The sequence below is a fragment of the Bombina bombina genome, chromosome 2 (assembly GCF_027579735.1).
Source record: "Bombina bombina isolate aBomBom1 chromosome 2, aBomBom1.pri, whole genome shotgun sequence".
NCBI classification, from domain to species: domain Eukaryota; kingdom Metazoa; phylum Chordata; class Amphibia; order Anura; family Bombinatoridae; genus Bombina; species Bombina bombina.
The window spans coordinates 165405355-165425443 of record NC_069500.1 but is presented as its reverse complement, the minus strand read 5'-3'; the positions used below and the strand labels follow the sequence as shown (position 1 = coordinate 165425443).

Below are 20089 nucleotides of genomic sequence, written 5' to 3'. Positions count from 1 at the left end.
TGGGGGGGAAGCTACACTACAGAAAAAAAATAAAATAAAAATAATAAAACCCTTTTTTTTGTTGCAAACTGGGTACTGGCAGACAGCTGCCAGTACCCAAGATGGCCCCCAATAAGGCAGAGAGGGGGGTTAGAGAGCTGTTTTGGGGGGGATCAGGGAGGTTGGGGCTAAGGGGGGATCCTACATAGCAGCATATGTAAATATGCTCAATTTTTTTAAAAGAATATTCAAAGATGCCTTTTATTTTAGTACTGGCAGACTTTCTGCCAGTACTTAAGATGGCGGGGACAATTGTGGGGTGGGGGAGGGAAGGGAGCTGTTTGGGAGGGATCAGGGGGTGTGATGTGTCAGGTGGGAGGCTGATCTCTACACTAAAACTAAAATTAACCCTGCAAGCTCCCTACAAACTACCTAATTAACCCCTTCACTGCTAGCCATAATACACGTGTGATGTGCAGCAGCATTTAACGGCCTTCTTATTACCAAAAAGCAACGCCAAAACCATGTATGTCTGCTATTTCTGAACAAAGGGGATCCCAGAGAAGCATTTACAAACATTTGTGCCATAATTGCACAAGCTGTTTGTAAATAATTTCAGTGAGAAACATAATATTGTGAAAAAATTTACGTTTTTTTTAATTTGATCGCATTTGGCGATGAAATGGTGGCATGAAATATACCAAAATGGGCCTAGATCAATACTTGGGGTTGTCTACTACACTACAGCTAAAATTAACCCTAGAAGCTCCCTACATACGCCCTAATTAACCCATTCACTGCTAGGCATAATACACATGTGGTGCGCAGTGGCATTTAGCAGCCTTCTAATTACCAAAAAGCAACGCCAAAGCCATACATGTCTGCTATTTCTAAAGAAAGGGGATCCCAGAGAAGCATTTACAATCATTTATGCCATAATTGCATAAGTTGTTTGTAAATAATTTCAGTGAGAAACCTAAAGTTTGTGAAAAAATTTGTGAAAAAGTGAACAATTTTCTTTATTTGATCACATTTGGCGGTGAAATGGTGGCATGAAATATGCCAAAATGGGTCTAGATCAATACTTTAGGATGTCTTCTAAAAAAAAATATATACTTGTCAATGGATATTCAGGTATTCCTGACAGATATCAGGGTTTCAATGTAACTAGCTTCTAATTTTGATAAAAAATGGTTTGGAAATAGCAAAGTGCTACTTGTATTTATGGCCCTATAACTTACAAAAAAAGCAAAGAACATGTAAACATTAGGTATTTCTAAACTCAGGATAAAATTTTGAAACTATTTAGCATGGGTGTTTTTTGGTGGTTGTAGATATGTAACAGATTTTGGGGGTCAAAGTGAGAAAAGGTGTGTTTTTTTCCATTTTTTTCCTCATATTTTATAATTTTTTTTATAGTAAATGATAAGATATGATGAAAATAATGGTATCTTTAGAAAGTCCATTTAATGGCAAGAAAAACGGTATATAATATGTGTGGGTACAGTAAATGAGTAAGAGGAAAATTACAGCTAAACACAAACACCGCAAAAATGTAAAAATAGCCTTGGTCCCAAACGGACAGAAAATGTAAAAGTGCTGTGGTCATTAAGGGGTTAAGTAAAAGAATAAAGGGCTTTATAAGGGCTTAAAAAACTGGTAGACATTTTTCTGGGCTAAAACGATTACTTTGCTAAGCATATTTGGCAGATTATAACTCTTAATAGTTATTATAATCTTGGGGATTGTTGTTAAAAAACGGCAGGCACTGTATTGGACACCTTTTTCAGATGGGGGCCTTTTCTAGTCATAGGCAGAGCCTCATTTTCGCGCCACTAATGCGCAGTTGTTTTTGGAAAGCAAGGCATGCAGATGCATGTGTGAGGAGCTAAGAACCACTGAAAAAGCTTATAGAAGGCGTCATTTGGTATCGTATTCCCCTCTGGGCTTGGTTGGGTCTCAGCAAAGCAGATACCTGGGACTGTATAGGGGTTAAATGTAAAAACAGCTCCGGTTCCGTTATTTTAAGGGTTAAAGCTTTCAAATTTGGTGTGCAATACTTTTAAGGCTTTAAGACACTGTGGTGAAATTTTGGTGAATTTTGAACAATTCCTTCATGCTTTTTCACATATTCAGTAATAAAGTGTGTTCTGTTTAAAATTTAAAGTGACAGTAACTGTTTTATTTTAAAACGTTTTTTGTGCTTTGTTGACTAGTTTAAGCCTGTTTAACATGTCTGAACCATCAGATAAGCGATGTTCTATATGTATGAAAGCCAAGGTTTCTCCCCATTTAAATATATGTGATGATTGTGACATAGTGTCCAAACAAAGTAGGGACAATGATGCCACAGATAATGATATTGCCCAAGATGATTCCTCAAATGAGGGGAGTAAGCATGGTACTGCATCATCCCCTTCTGTGTCTACACCAGTTTTGCCCACACAAGAGGCCCCTAGTACATCTAGTGCGCCAATACTTATTACCATGCAACAATTAACGGCTGTTATGGATAATTCTATTGCAAACATTTTATCTAAAATGCCTACTTATCAGAGAAAGCGCGATTGCTGATGATAACGGTTCTGACATACCCTCACACCAATCTGAAGGGGCCAGGAGGGAGGTTTTGTCTGAGGGAGAAATTTAAATTAGAACATCTCCGCGCACTGCTTAAGGAGGTATTATCTACTCTGGATGATTGTGACAATTTGGTCATTCCAGAGAAATTATGTAAGATGGACAAGTTCCTAGAGGTTCCGGTGCCCCCCGATGCTTTTCCTATACCCAAGCGGGTGGCGGACATAGTAAATAAGGAGTGGGAAAGGCCCGGCATACCTTTTGTTCCTCCCCCTATATTTAAGAAATTATTTCCTATAGTCGACCCCAGAAAGGACTTATGGCAGACAGTCCCCAAGGTCGAGGGGGCGGTCTCTACTCTAAACAAACGCACTACTATTCCCATAGAAGATAGTTGTGCTTTCAAAGATCCTATGGATAAAAAATTAGAGGGTTTGCTTAAAAAGATGTTTGTTCAGCAAGGTTACCTTCTACAACCAATTTCATGCATTGTTCCTGTCACTACGGCAGCGTGTTTCTGGTTCAAAGAACTAGAAAAGTCGCTCAATAAAGAATCTTCGTATGAGGAGGTTATGGACAGAGTTCAAGCACTTAAATTGGCTAACTCTTTTATTTTAGATGCCGCTTTGCAATTAGCTAGATTAGCGGCGAAAAATTCAGGGTTTGCTATCGTGGCGCGCAGAGCGCTTTGGCTAAAGTCTTGGTCAGCGGATGTGTCTTCCAAGACAAAATTGCTTAACATCCCTTTCAAGGGTAAAACACTGTTTGGTCCTGATTTGAAAGAGATTATTTCAGACATCACCGGGGGAAAGGGCCACGCCCTTCCTCAGGATAGGTCTTTTAAGGCTAAAAATAAGCCTAATTTTCGTCCCTTTCGCAGAAACGGACCAGCCTCTAATTCTACATCCTCTAAGCAAGAGGGTAATACTTCTCAACCCAAACCAGCCTGGAGACCGATGCAAGGCTGGAACAAGGGTAAGCAGGCCAAGAAGCCTGCCACTGCTACCAAAACAGCATGAAGGCATGGCCCCCGATCCGGGACCGGATCTGGTGGGGGGCAGACTTTCTCTCTTTGCTCAGGCTTGGGCAAGAGATGTTCAGGATCCTTGGGCACTAGAAATAGTTTCTCAGGGTTATCTCCTGGAATTCAAGGAACTACCCCCAAGGGGAAGGTTCCACAGGTGTCAATTATCTTCAAACCAAATAAAAAGACAGGCATTCTTACATTGTGTAGAAGACCTGTTAAAGATGGGAGTAATTCATCCAGTTCCAATAGGAGAACAAGGGATGGGGTTTTACTCCAACCTGTTCATAGTTCCCAAAAAAGAGGGAACATTCAGACCAATTTTAAATCTCAAGATCCTAAACAAATTTCTCAGGGTTCCATCGTTCAAAATGGAAACCATTCGAACGATCCTTCCTACCATCCAGGAAGGTCAATTTATGACCACGGTGGATTTAAAGGATGCGTACCTTCATATTCCTATCCACAAGGAACATCATCAGTTCCTAAGGTTCGCTTTTCTGGACAAGCATTACCAGTTTGTGGCACTTCCATTCGGATTAGCCACTGCTCCGAGAATTTTCACAAAGGTACTAGGGTCCCTTCTAGCGGTTCTAAGACCAAGGGGCATTGCAGTAGTACCGTACTTGGACGACATCCTGATTCAAGCGTCGTCTCTGTCAAAAGCAAAGGCTCATACGGACATCGTCCTAGCCTTTCTCAGATCTCACGGATGGAAAGTGAACATAGAAAAAAGTTCTCTGTCCCCGTCAACAAGAGTTCCCTTCTTGGGAACAATAATAGATTCCTTAGAAATGAGGATTTTTCTGACAGAGGTCAGAAAGTAAAAACTTCTAAGCTCTTGTCAAGTACTTCATTCTGTTCTTCGTCCTTCCATAGCGCAGTGCATGGAAGTAATAGGATTGATGGTTGCAGCAATGGACATAGTTCCTTTTGCGCGAATTCATCTAAGACCATTACAACTGTGCATGCTCAGACAGTGGAATGGGGATTATACAGACTTGTCTCCGACGATTCAAGTAGATCAAAGGACCAGAGATTCACTCCGTTGGTGGCTGATCCTGGACAACCTGTCACAGGGAATGAGCTTCCGCAGACCAGAGTGGGTCATTGTCATGACCGACGCCAGTCTGGTGGGCTGGGGCGCGGTCTGGGAACCCCTGAAAGCTCAGGGTCTATGGTCTCGGGAAGAATCTCTTCTCCCGATAAACATTCTGGAACTGAGAGCGATATTCAATGCTCTCAAAGCTTGGCCTCATCTTGCAAAGGCCAAATTCATAAGGTTTCAATCAGACAACATGACGACTGTTGCATATATCAACCATCAGGGGGGAACAAGGAGTTCCCTGGCGATGGAGGAAGTGACCAAGATAATTCAATGGGCGGAGGATCACTCCTGCCACTTGTCTGCAATCCACATCCCAGGAGTGGAAAATTGGGAAGCGGATTTTCTGAGTCGTCAGACATTCCATCCGGGGGAGTGGGAACTCCATCCGGAAATCTTTGCCCAAATAACTCAATTATGGGGCATTCCAGACGTGGATCTGATGGCCTCTCGTCAGAACTTCAAGGTTCCTTGTTACGGGTCCAGATCCAGGGATCCCAAGGCGGCTCTAGTAGATGCACTAGTAGCACCTTGGACCTTCAACCTAGCTTATGTATTCCCACCGTTTCCTCTCATTCCCAGGCTGGTAGCCAGGATCAATCAGGAGAGGGCTTCGGTGATCTTGATAGCTCCTGCGTGGCCACGCAGGACTTGGTATGCAGACCTGGTGAATATGTCATCGGCTTCACCATGGAAGCTACCTTTGAGACAGGACCTTCTTGTTCAAGGTCCATTCGAACATCCGAATCTAGTTTCCCTCCAACTGACTGCTTGGAGATTGAACGCTTGATTTTATCAAAGCGTGGGTTTTCAGATTCTGTAATAGATACTCTGATTCAGGCTAGAAAGCCTGTAACTAGAAAAATTTACCATAAAATATGGAAAAAATATATCTGTTGGTGTGAATCTAAAGGATTCCCATGGAACAAGATAAAAATTCCTAAGATTCTATCCTTTCTACAAGAAGGTTTGGAGAAAGGATTATCTGCAAGTTCTCTGAAGGGACAGATCTCTGCTTTATCTGTTTTACTTCACAAAAGACTGGCAGCTGTGCCAGACGTTCAAGGGTTTGTTCAGGCTCTGGTTAGAATCAAGCCTGTTTACAGACCTTTGACTCCTCCCTGGAGTCTTAATCTAGTTCTTTCAGTTCTTCAAGGGGTTCCGTTTGAACCCTTACATTCCGTAGATATTAAGTTATTATCTTGGAAAGTTTTGTTTTTGGTTGCAATTTCTTCTGCTAGAAGAGTTTCTGAGTTATCTGCTCTGCAGTGTTCTCCGCCCTATCTGGTGTTCCATGCAGATAAGGTGGTTTTGCGTACTAAGCCTGGTTTTCTTCCGAAAGTTGTTTCCAACAAAAATATTAACCAGGAGATAGTTGTACCTTCTTTGTGTCCGAATCCAGTTTCAAAGAAGGAACGTTTGTTACACAATTTGGACGTAGTCCGTGCTCTAAAATTCTATTTAGAGGCTACTAAAGATTTCAGACAAACATCTTCTTTGTTTGTTGTTTATTCTGGTAAAAGGAGAGGTCAAAAAGCAACTTCTACCTCTCTTTCTTTTTGGCTTAAAAGCATTATCCGATTGGCTTATGAGACTGCCGGACGGCAGCCTCCTGAAAGAATCACAGCTCATTCCACTAGGGCTGTGGATTCCACATGGGCCTTCAAGAACGAGGCTTCTGTTGACCAGATATGTAAGGCAGCGACTTGGTCTTCACTGCACACTTTTGCCAAATTTTACAAATTTGATACTTTTGCTTCTTCGGAGGCTATTTTTGGGAGAAAGGTTTTGCAAGCCGTGGTGCCTTCCATTTAGGTGACCTGATTTGCTCCCTCCCTTCATCCGTGTCCTAAAGCTTTGGTATTGGTTCCCACAAGTAAGGATGACGCCGTGGACCGGACACACCTATGTTGGAGAAAACAGAATTTATGCTTACCTGATAAATTACTTTCTCCAACGGTGTGTCCGGTCCACGGCCCGCCCTGGTTTTTTTAATCAGGTCTGATGAATTATTTTTTCTAACTACAGTCACCACGGTATCATATGGTTTCTCCTATGCATATTTCCTCCTGTACGTCGGTCGAATGACTGGGGTAGGCGGAGCCTAGGAGGGATCATGTGACCAGCTTTGCTGGGCTCTTTGCCATTTCCTGTTGGGGAAGAGAATATCCCACAAGTAAGGATGACGCCGTGGACCGGACACACCGTTGGAGAAAGTAATTTATCAGGTAAGCATAAATTCTGTTTTCCTAAGATACTTTATTTACTTCAAAATATTCCCTTGTTGCTTACTAAAACTGATATATCGTTTTTTTGGAAAATTAGTATTAGATTTATCTGGAATAGGAGAAAACCTAGAATCGCATTGGATAAATTACAACGTGATGAGTTAGCTGCAGGTTTGGCCTTCCCAGACATTGAAATATATAATTTAGCGACTCTAGTCAAATATGCATTAGACTGGATAACAACTCAAGAATATGTAACATTCTATCAAATAGAAACTAACCTCATTGCTCCATTTAATTTGGAAACGTTGCTACATGCACAGATAAATACAATTCCAAAGAAAATTGCTAATATGATGATATTTAAAAATATAATTAAGGCTTGGCAGCTAATGTGTCTCAGAATTAATGTTAATCCATATTGTACAGAATTACTTAATATTACTGGCAACCCTGAGTTTAAACCATGATATACACAAGCAGTATTCCATCGCTGGAAAAATAAAGGCCTAATGCATATTATACAATTGTTGTCAACAGATCTTATAATGGAATCATTTACAAATATTGCTAAGAAATATGATCTTCCCAAAAACGATTTTTATGCTTTTCTTCAAGTTAGACATTATATTAATAAATTACAAATAAAATACAAACCTGATTGGGAGTCCTAACTAATATAATAAAGTTATATACATCAGGTAAAAGATCAATTTCAATAAGCTATCATTTAATTAATTCCTTCCAAAATGAAGATTATCTGCTTGAAGTGAGAGAGAGCTGGCAAAATGAGTTTTATGGATTAGATATAGCAGAATTACAGCAATCTTTTAAACTAAGTAATAAATCTTGGGTTCCCACAAACTGGGGAGAATCACATTTAAAACTAATTAGGAAAACTTATATAACTAGCGCTAAGTTGAACAAGTGGTTTGGAACCAAATATGGTTGCCCCAAATGTGGTTCAGATCAGGCAAATATTATACACTATTTATGGTTCTGTCCAAAAATTCTTCAGCTATGGGCCCAAATTGATTTCTCTCTGAAAAAGAAATTAACAATAGAATTTGATATTCAAATGTTTCAATTTTTTTTTTTTTTTTAGTTAAATATACAGAAGAATTTAAGGAAAATGAACTAATTAATACAATTATTTTTATTACTAGAAATTTGATTTTTACAGGTTGGAAATCAACTAATGCCCCTAAATTGTGGTATGTAAAAATTCTCTAATAAAACAATGTATATCGGAACAGTATACTTTAATGGATCTGTCTACTTATCAACTGGGCAGATTCTTTAATAATAATAAAAAATAACAATAATGGTTGCAATTTGTTCGCAACAATATGTTTAAAATTAATTTCAATAGTAACTAATTTGTTAGGGCTTGTTTTCTGGCGGATATAATGCGCTTATCATTGGTAGTTTGCGTGCAAAGAATTTTTATCAAATTATTCAATCTTAGCAAACTGTTCTTTTATATTAGTTCCATGTCTAAGAGGTGTAAAGCGTGGAACGTAAATACTTTCTTGCGTTTGATTATAATAAAGTCAGATTACACAGAAAAGTTATTTCACTGCTTTAAATATTAAGCAGGTTGATGCGGTAATGTTGCATTAAGGGATTATGGCGGCTTTTTTTTAAATTTGTTGATAACAAATTGCAACTATTATTGTTATTTTTTGTTCTTATTGAATTGTGTATAAATGCTTAAATGTTTGATGAAATTGAGTGAATGCATATGACTAAGTACACCGGTGTATGAATTTGAAAGTAGGTTTAGAATCAAATACCCTTTTAAAGAGTCAGAATTATTAATATCTGCATGTATGAAATAATATTGGAATTTTATGTATATTAAATCAGCTTTGAATTTTTACGGTTTTGGATCTTGGAGTTTATTTAGAATCTAAAGAGGTTTATTTATCATTTCACTGTTATGAGAAAAATCCTGTAATAGTTATTTGTATGACATCTAATTAAAGGTACATATTTGAACAAGCTAACACAGATATTTTAGAGACAATATATATATATATATATATATATATATATATATATATATATATATATATATATCGAGAATATATTTGGAATATGCTATAAGTTGGATAAGTGATACCCTCACCAGCATTTGTTGCGCCATTCTTTATACTTATTTGCAATTTGATATTAGCAAATTAAATTTAGTATAATTTGTTTAATAAAGAGGCAGAGTGGGGACATACAGATTAGTTACTCTTATAACCTCCTTTTTTGAACAATATACTTTTGATGCTTGATTGGTTTTATGTTGTATTTAATTTAGGAAATTAATTTAATTATAGTGTAGTGTTAGATGTTATTGTAACTTAGGTTAGGTTTTATTTTACAGGTAAATTTGTCTTTATTTTAACTAGGTAGCTATTAAATAGTACAAAGTTACCTGTAACATAAAAAAAATCCTAAACTAGCTACAATGTATCTATTAGTTATATTGTAGCTATCTTAGAGTTTATTTTATAGGTAAGTATTTCGTTTTAAATAGGAATAATTTAGTTAATTGTAGTAATTTTATTTAGATTTATTTAAATTATATTAAGTTAGGTGGGTTAGGGTTAATTAGGTTTAGGGGTTAATAACTTTAATATAGTGGCGGCGACATTGGGGGTGGCAGATTATGGGTTAATAAGTGTAGGTAGGTTGCAGCGACATTGGGGGTGGCAGATTAGGGATTAATAAATATAATGTAGGTGTCAGCGATCTTGGGGGCAGCAGATTAAGGGTTAATACATATAATGTAGGTGGCGGCGATGTCCGGAGTGGAAGATTAGGGGTTAATAAATCTAAGGCAGGTGGCGGCGATGTCGGGGCGGCAGATTAGGGGTTAATAAGTGTAATATTAGGGGTGTTTAGACTCGGGGTTCATGTTAGGGTGTTAGGTGTAGACATAAATGTATTTTCCCATAGGAATCAATGGCGCTGCGTTAGGAGCTTTACGCTGCTTTTTTGCAGGTGTTTTTTTTTTTTCAGCCGGCTCTCCCCCCATTGATTCCTATGGGGAAATCGTGTACAAGCACGATTTTCCAGCTCACCGCTATAGTAAGCAACGCTGGTATTGAGGTGAGATGTGGAGCAAAATTTTGCTCTCCGCTCGCTTTTCTGCGGCTAACCCCAGGTTTGTAAAAACCTGTAATACCAGCTTTGTCTGTAGGTGAGCGGTGAGGGAAAACTGCTCGTTAGCACCGCACAGCATTACCGACAAGACTCGTAATCTAGGCGTTAGTTTTTGTAAAAAAAAAAAAAAATCGGTTTCATTGTTTATATTGAAATTAAACAGATTATGTGGTTTTATTACATAGTTTAATGTTTGTGTTTTATAATAATTTAAATTACTATTTAACTCGTATTTATCTCTCCTATTTTGCACAACCCGTAGATTAGTTTGTGGGGTTATATCACACTGGCTTACAGCTGTAATGTGCTTTGATGTGGCATGACAGGAGACAAGAAGCAGTCATTTGGGAATTGCAGAATTCTTTTCCCTATTGTTTAGCAAAATCACTTAACATTCAATTTCCCTAATTCATTCTATTGCCATGGATTTGAACGATGCTGTATTTTAGTTTGCTGTGTTTATCTGTCTTCAAGTAATATCGTGACCTCTTTTTTTCAGTAAATCTCTATCAACTCTAAAAGGAAATGAGAATGTCACTATAAAATGGCTCTCTGAGCAAACCTTCTTATCCCCACTTCAGATTCCAGCTGAACTATAAATTGAACTAATTCACATTTATTTCTTGGAAAAGGCCATTAGCTGCCATCATAAAATGTGAAATATAAAATGGCTTTTTTTTTCACCCAGTTCTTACAAATTTCAAAAATCTCTGCATACTTTATGTTCTTTTTGTATGATACAAAAGTTAAGTTTTTATATTTTATTTTTTTCAGTAAATGTATAGTTATAAAATAAGCCTGAGCCGATTATACTTCTATGTATGTTGTGTGCTGTGTAGAAGCCTTACAATAAATTTCTATACCTTACATTAACCCTGTGCGCTAAATGGATGTAGGTAATAGGTCACAGAGTACTTTGCCCAGCGCACTATGTTGACGTAGTACCTATGTCCAGCACAAAGGTACATGTTGCTGTCACCACTGCCAGCTTAGACAGTGGGAGCTGCAACAAGGGGCAGAAGACATCTGCTTCCACAGCTGTTACAGAGAGTGACACTGTCTTTGTCACTTTCCTTTAACGTTCTTCCATTGTTAAGGAGGGAGGTGGGTGGGGCTCCCTACACTATGCCAAAAAACTGTTTGGAAGGTAGATGGAGGGATCAGGGGTTGGGAGGTGGGAGGGTAATCCCTACACTAGGGCAAATATTAACCTTACAAGCTAACTTATTACCCCCTTCACTGCTGGGAATTTCACAAGTGTGGTGCAAAGCTGCGATTCACAGCCTTCTAATTGCCAAGAACCATTGGCAAAGCTATGCATGTCTGCTATTTCTGAACAAAGGGGATCCCAGAGAAGCTTTTACAACCATTTCTTATGACTGCAGTCGGTGTGTGTGTGTGTGTGTGTGTGTGTGTGTGTGTGTAAATAATTTCAGTGAAAAAAACAAAAGTTTGATTTTACTGACCACCCGGCTAAAATTTTAGCCAATATTAAGCTAAAATTAGGTAATATTAAAAATTGTACATTTTTATTGCACCAATTATCATTAAATAGATAAGTTAAATGATGCAATGACTTTGTGCTTTGGATAGCAGAAAATGATATTATATTAGAAAATATTACACTGCCACCCAGCTACTTAATAATGCCACCTGGCTTGCAAAATTTTCTGTGGAGAACACTATAGTTTTCATAGGTAAATTTAAAAAGCAAACAAAAGGGCTTTATTTCTGTTTAAATTGAGCGATCAAAACAAATGCTATAAATTTGACGCTACTTTGTGCAAGTTTTTCTGTAAAATTCCCTGTAGTGAGGGGATTAAAGGGACACTAAAGACTAAATACATTTCATGCAACTCCCTCTAATTTTCATGCTGACTTTATGGAACCTAGGTTAAGCTGCAGATATCTGAAGGAGAGTTGCTGCAATGTGCAAACAGGTCAGCACAGAAGTGTAGTGAAAGATAGATTTCAACATGGCGGCACCCATGATTAGATGGAGGTGGGAAATAACCTTAATACTATGCTTATAAAATGTATTAAGTTAGGTGGACTCAGGAGCATGTAAGTACTACACTGCTGCAATGTAGTACTTAGTTATGCTGTCATGGAAAATAACTACGTTTCAACATAGAATGGGAAGAGGAAGAAGTAAATTTTGTAATAAAAGTAAATTGAAACAGATTTTTTTTTTTTTTTTTAATCACACACTTTATCTCGGGGGTTATTCAAACTTGTTTTCCCAAAAGCCAGTGCAATGATACCACATACCTTTGCGACCCTATTTTTATGCTTGGTCTGAACTTTTCTGAAGTAATAAGCAAGATAGCTACAATTTTTGACAAAGTGAGTAAAATGTGTGTGCACTCTATTTCTGATTGTTCTCAAACATGAAAGTGTTTTTAAAGGTAATAACACACACTCTCATACAACAAACACACCACTCTCTCATATAACACATACCACACTCTCTCATATAACACATACCACACAATACTCTCATTTAAACACACACACACCACACTCTCATATAATACATACTACACAACACTCATATAACACACACACCACTCTTTTATATGAGTGTGGTGTCTGTGTGTTTTAATAACACACACCGCACACTTATAACACACACCACACAAACTCTCATAAAACACACACACATTCCTAAAACACACATATAACACACACCACACACTCTCACACAACACACACCATACCACACTCTAATATCTCTTCGCGATCCAGCAAACATGGTGTAAGGACCCAGTAATGGGTCGTGACCCACAGTTTAAAGAGCCCTGCTCTATCTGAACCATAACTGTTTTAATTTAGACTTTAGTTTTAGCCCATTATTCATTTAATAAGAACTTTTTTTTTTTTTTTTTACGCTATCTTTCTTTCATATAGGTAGCGATAGTACACAAACTGTTACTAATGGGATATACATTCCTACCAGGAGGAGGTAAAGTTTCCCAAACCTCAAAAGCCTATAAATACCCCGACCACCTCACTCATACCTCAGTTTAAAAACTTTGCCTCCTTAGGAGGTGGTGAAGCATGATGTGCTTAATTTCTTCTATGAAAGGCGCTTCTAAGCATATTGAAGCCCAGTTCCCTTCAGAATACAGTGCTTGTTAGAGGGAATTGAAGGGAGTATTGCCTGATGACACCATGTGTTCTTCTATGGGAAATCTTTTCATAAGGCTCTCTGTAAATTCGGTCGCAGTGATTCATCTTCTGCCTCCCTTTACAGATCGACATTATACTCCTCTACCATTACCTCTGCTGATATGTTTCAGTACTGGTTTGGCTGTCTGCTATGTATAGATGGGTGTCTTAAGGTAAGTATTACAGTTTATTGTTATATACTTATATATAAGGGTGCGATCCGATATGCAGCGTAGTTTGCGGCGCAAGCGAGGGAACGCCCGCAGTTTCAGCTCGCAACTCGAGCTATCCTATATACGGCGCTGTCAGATGCTAAAGTGCCGTAAGTTTCACAAACCAGCAATGTCCAGAAATCTGCGTAAGTACAAATTTCTGGAGTCGCCAGTGACTTACGGATTTTTAGAAACTGCCGGCGCCTACAAACCCTGACTAAATTATTAAATCTCCCGTACTGTCTAACACGCCTCCCTAACATAGCCCGACACGTCTAACCCTCTATCCGCTATCCCCCCTCACTATCCTAACAAAAAATGTATTAACCCCTAAACCGCCGCTCCCGGACCCGCCGCCAGCTATATTAAATATATAACCCCCTAATGTAAGCCCCTACCCTGCCGCCATCTACCTTACCTACCCCCTAAAGTGAGCCCCTACCCCGCCGCCATCTATTTTAAAATTATTAACCCCTAATTTAATTCCCCTACCCCGCCGCCACCTATATTAAATTAATTAACCCCTAATCTAATCCCCCTACCCCGCCGCCACCTATATTAAATTAATTAACCCCTAATCCCCCTACCCCGCCGCCACCTATATTAAATTAATTAACCCCTAATCTAATCCCCCTACCCTGCCGCCAGCTATATTAAACTATTTAACCCCTAAATTACTAAACTATCCCTACCACTTAACCTAAGTCTAACCCTACAAATAGCCCTGAAAAGGGCTTTTTGCGTGACATTACCCCAAAGTAAACTGCTCTATTGCCAGCCCTTTAAAAGGGCTTTTTGCGGTGCATGCCCCAAAGAAAACTGCTCTTTTACCAGCCCTTTAAAGGGCTTTTGGTGGGGCTTTGTCACAAAGTAAACAGCTCTTTTGCATATAATCTAAATTCCTCTACACCGCCGCCACCTATAATAAATGTATTAACCCCTAATATAATCCCCCTACACCGCCTCCAGCTATATTAAACACATTAACCCCTAATCTAATCCCCCTACACCGCCGCCACCTATATTAACCCTAATTATATTGGGGTTAATATAGTTAATATAGTTATTATATTATATATATTAACCCTAATTATATTAGGGTTAATATAGTTAATATCGTTATTATATTATATATATATTAAGTATAATAACCCTATCTAACTCTAACATCCCTAACTAAACTCTTATTAAAATAAATCTAATATTAATATTATTAATTAAAATATTCTTATTTAAATCTAAATACTTACCTATAAAATAAACCCTAAGATAGCTACAATATAATTAATAATTACTTTGTAGCTATTTTAGGGTTTATATTTATTTTACAGGTAACTTGGTATTTAATTTAACTAGGTACAATAGCTATTAAATAGTTTAACTATTTAATAGCTACCTAGTTAAAATAATTACTAATTTACCTGTAAAATAAATCCTAACCTAAGTTACAAATACACCTACACTATCAATAAATTAAATAAACTACAAATATCTAAACTAAAATACAATTAAATAAACTACAAATATCTAAACTAAAATACAATTAAATAAACTAAACTAAATTACAAAAAAACAAAACACTAAATTGCAAAAAATAAAAAAAATTAGAAGAATTTTAAGCTAATTACACCTATTCTAAGCCTCCTAATAAAATAATAAAGCCCCCCAAAATAAAAAAAAATCCCTACCCTATTCTAAATTAAAAAAGTTAGCTCTTTTACCTTACCAGCCCTTAAAAGGGCCTTTTTGCGGGGCATGCCCCAAAGAAAACTGCTCTTTTGCCAAAAAAAAAAAACACAATACCACCTCCCAACATTACAACCCACCACCCACATACCCCTACTCTATCCCAAACCCCCCTTAAATAAAGCTAACACTACCCCCCTGAAGATCTCCCTACCTTGTATTCACCCAGCCGGGCAGAACTCTTCATCCGATCCGGGCGATGTCTTCAATCAAGCGGCAAAGAAGTCTTCTTCCATCCGGGCGATGTCTTCAAGCAAGCGGCAGAGAGTCTTCTTCCATCCGGCGATGTCTTCAAGCAAAGCGGCATCTTCAATCTTCTTTCTTCGCTCCTCCGCCGCGGAGCATCCATCCGGCACGACGACTTCCCGACAAATGATGTTCCTTTAAATGACGTCATCCAAGATGGCGTCCGTCGAATTCCGATTGGCTGATAGGATTCTATCAGCCAATCGGAATTAAGGTAGAAAAATCTGATTGATTGATTGAATCAGCCAATCAGATTCAAGTTCAATCCGATTGGCTGGTTCAATTAGGGTTAATATAGGTGGCGGCGGTGTAGGGGGATTAGATTAGGGGTTAATGTGTTTAATATAGCTGGCGGCGGTGTAGGGGGATTAGATCAGGGGTTAATACATTTTATTATAGGTGGCGGGGTAGGGGGATTTAGATTGTAGGCAAAAGAGCAGTTTACTTTGTAAAAGGGCTGGTAAAAGAGCTGAATTCTTTGGGGCATGCTCCGCAAAAAGCCCTTTTCAGGGCTATTTGTAGGGTTAGATTTAGGTTTAGTGGTAGGGATAGTTTAGTAATTTAAGGGTTAAATAATTTAACATAGGTGGCGGCGGGGTAGGGGGATTAGATTAGGGGTTAATTCATTTAATATAGCTGGCTGCGGTGTAGGGGGATTAGATTAGGGGTTAATTAATTTAATATAGCTGGCGGCGGTGTAGGGGGATTAGATTAGGGGTTAATTAATTTAATATAGCTGGCGGCGGTGTAGGGGGATTAGATTAGGGGTTAATTAATTTAATATAGCTGGCGGCGGTGTAGGGGGATTAGATTAGGGGTTATTTAATTTAATATAGCTGGCGGCGGTGTAGGGGGATTGAATTAGGGGTTAATAATTTTAAAATAGATGGTGGCGGTTTAAGGGGCTCACTTTAGGGGTTAGTTTAATGTAGTTGGCGGCGGGTAGGAGCTCACATTAGGGGGCTATACTTTTATTGTAGGTGGCGGCGGGGTCCTGGAGCGGCGGTTTAGGGGTTAATAACTTTATTAGGGATTGCGGCGGGGGATCGCGGTTGACAGGTAGATAGACATTGCGCATGCGTTAGGTGTTAGGTTTATTTTGTTGCTAGGTTAGGGAGTTACGGGGCTCCAATTGACGGCGTAAGGCTTACTACGGCTGCTTTTTGTGGCGAGGTGAAAATGGAGTAAGATTTCTCCATTTTCACCACCTAAGTCCTTACGCTGTATATTGGATACCAAACTGCGCTGCTTTGGTATACCTGCCTATGGCCCAAAAAACTACGGGCGACGGCAGAAATATACGAGCGTAACTTCTAGGTTACGCCATATATAGGATACCAAACCAGCGCAAAATTCATCGTTGCCGGCATTTGCGGGCGACGCTGCATATCGGATCGGGCCCAAGATGCCTTGGGACTGACACTTTACTTTTTAACTTATATTTTAAGCAAAACAGATAAAATTATACAAGGTTATATTTTATTTCTTTACTAATAAGGAGGCCTATATTCCTTTACTTCTGTTTACAGAGTAAAATTAAAATGTCAGCTTTTTAATGAAGCCTGATATCGCGTCATAACCCCACGTCTTTTTTTCCGTATCAAAAAAATGTTGGGACGTTAAAGCCTGCCCCCTTTTTCGCTCTGCCCCCTTATTTGAATTGGGCTACATGCAGCATTTTTGTTTTTAGTGAACATTTAAAATTATCAATGTCTTTTATATGACTTTATTTGTTTTGCTATTGCAATCTATGTAGGTTTTGTTTACCATTCCTCAAAAGCTTGCTAAAGTTAACGGTTTAAAAAACAAATTTTTGCAAACAATTTAATTTAATTATTTTGTGCTTGCAATTATGTATCAGCCTGATCCGGTCCCAGAATATACCATAGGAACTGAGCTGCCTGAACATAGTTCTACCAAAGCTAAGTGTGCTTATTGTAAAAAAGCTGAACCGATATCTTCAGCTCAATTATGTGGCTCTTGTTTTGAAATTTTATTATATTCTGACTATTTCTATGAGTTCAAATGTATCCACTGTTTTTCCATCTCAGTCTAATGCAGAAGGCATTTCTGCAGCAACAAAAGATTTTATTGCTGCAGCCATAGCAAAGGCCATACATAACTGCTTTACCAGCTTAACATAAGCGTAAAAGGGTAGCACATTTTTTGCCTAAATCTAGTGAATTTTGTAGTGACCAAAAGTATACTGATGTATCTTCTACTGATGGGGGATCCTACAACAGAGACCGAGAATGATAAATCTTCTTTTTTGTTTAAAATTTAACATATTCGCTCTCTTTTAAAGGAAGTATTTACTTTAGGGATTAAGGAGTCTAAAACTCCTGACGGTAAACCTTGTAATCATTTAAATTCTGTGTTTAAAACTACTGTTAATATTTCTGAAGTTTTTCCTATTCCAGACACTATCTCTAATGTGATTGCTAAAGAATGGTCTAAACCTAGTACTTTTTAACTCTTCTAGGTTTATAAAATTGTATCCTTTACCTATTGCTAATTTGGAACTTTGGCAAGAGTGGAAATAGCTCCATCAACTTTAGGGACCATTTTCCAAACAGACTACCATTCCTATGAAAGACTGCACTTCTTTCAAAGATCCTTTAGACAGGAAGCTTAAATTCTATCTTAGAAGGGCATACTTACACACTGGCTATATTCTTAGTTATATATATTGCTGATGTTGCTGCTGCCTCTTCTTTTTGGTTAGACAGTCTCGCTCAGCAGTTGTCTCCAGACCCTGACTTGTCTAAAATTATCTTTTTACTTCAACATGCAAATCATTTTATTTGTGATGCAATTTTTGATGTCCTGAAAGTCAACATCAAATCTATGTCTTTAGATATTCTTACTAGAAGAGCTTTATGGCTTAAATTTTGGAATGCTGTCTAAAACAAGATTACCATCTCTCTCTTTTGAAGGTAAAAACCTTTTTTTTTTTTCACAATTAGACTCTAATTTTTCCACTATTACTGGGGGTAAGGGAGTTTTTCTTTCCCAAGATAACAAATCTAAGGGAAAATTTAAAGCTACCAATAGTTTTCGTACTTTTAGTCGGAACAGAAAACAGCTCTCTCCCCTAAAGCCTCTGGCTCTAATTGGAGACCATCTCCAAATTAGAATAAATCTAAACAATATAATAAACTGAATCTGACCCATAAGCCTGCATGAAGATGCGGTCCCCAATCCAGTTCTTCTGGTGGTGGGGCAGACTAAGACATTTTCAAGAATCTTGGGCAGACTCTGTCCAAAATCAGTGGATTCAGAATATTATTTCTCAGGGATTTCAAATTGGATTCAGAATAAGAACCCCCCATTGGAAGATTCTTTCTCACCCATGTCCCAAAGCACCTAGTAAAGGCTCAAGCATTTCTGAAATGTGTTTCAGATCTAGAACTATTGGGGGTTATTGTCCCAGTTCCTCCACAGGAACAGGGGCTGTGTTTCTATTCAAATCTTTACATTGTCACAAAGACTGAAAATTCTTTCAGATCAGATTTGGATCTGAAAACTTTAAATCGATTTTTAAGAGTCCCAACTTTCAAGATGGTGACTATAAGGACTATTCTGCCCTTTGTTCAGCAAGGTCACTTTATTTCCACAATAGACTTACAGGATGCTTACCTTCACATCTCAATCCACCCAGATCATTATTGATTTCTGAGATTCTATTTTCAAGACAAGCATTTGGCGTAGCAACAGTTCCGAGAATATTTTAAAATGTTCTCTGTGCCCTTCTATCTATAATCAGAGAGCAGGGTATTGCAGTGTTTCCTTATTTGGACGATATCTTGGTACTAGCTCAATCTTTTCATTTAGCAGAATCTCACACAAAACAACTATTGTCGTTCCTTCAAAGACATGGTTGGAGGATCAATTTACCAAAGAGTTTCTTGATTCCTCAGACAAAGGTCACCATTTTAGGTTTTCAGATATATTTAGTGTCCATGACTCTATCCCTAACAGAAAGGAGACAGTGACAATTGTTTTCAGCTTGTCTAAATCTTCAGTCTCTATCATTCCCTTCAATAAACATGTGTATGGAAGTTTTAGGTCTCATGATTGCAGCATCGGACACAATTCCCTATGCTCGTTTTCATGAGACCTCTAAAGCTTTGCATGTTGCAACAATGGCGCACAGATTACACTCGGATATCACAACTGATATTCTTAAAGGGACATTATACACTCATTTTTTCTTTGCATAAATGTTTTGTAGATGATCTATTTATATAGCCCATAGTTTTTTTTTTTTTTTTAAATAAATGTATAGTTTTGCTTATTTTTAAATAACATTGCTCTTATTTTCAGACTCCTTACCAAGCCCCAAAGTTTTATGTGAATACCGTCGGCTACCTTCTCCAGCTTGCTCCTGTTTGTGTAAAGGGTTTTTTTCATATGCAAAACAAGGGGTAGGGGGGTGTCTTATTTCCCACTTGCAGTGGGCTTTCCAGCTACCTTTTCAACAGAGCCAAACTGACAGCTTCTAAGTAAGTTTTTAAACAGTTTTATACTGGATTTTTATATCAGTATCTGTACATCTTATTCTTTATAGTAGTGTCTATTACATGCAGTTATATGAAAATGAGTGTATACAGTCTCTTTAAATCCCACACAACTCTCT

The 20089-nt window shown here is 38.1% G+C and overlaps 1 protein-coding gene across 1 annotated transcript in view; it reads left to right on the top strand.

Moving 5' to 3' along the window:
* The window catches only part of SREK1IP1 (SREK1 interacting protein 1), a 211021-nt gene that overhangs the window by 78223 nt on the left and 112709 nt on the right, over positions 1-20089 (top strand). The window lies entirely within an intron of this gene.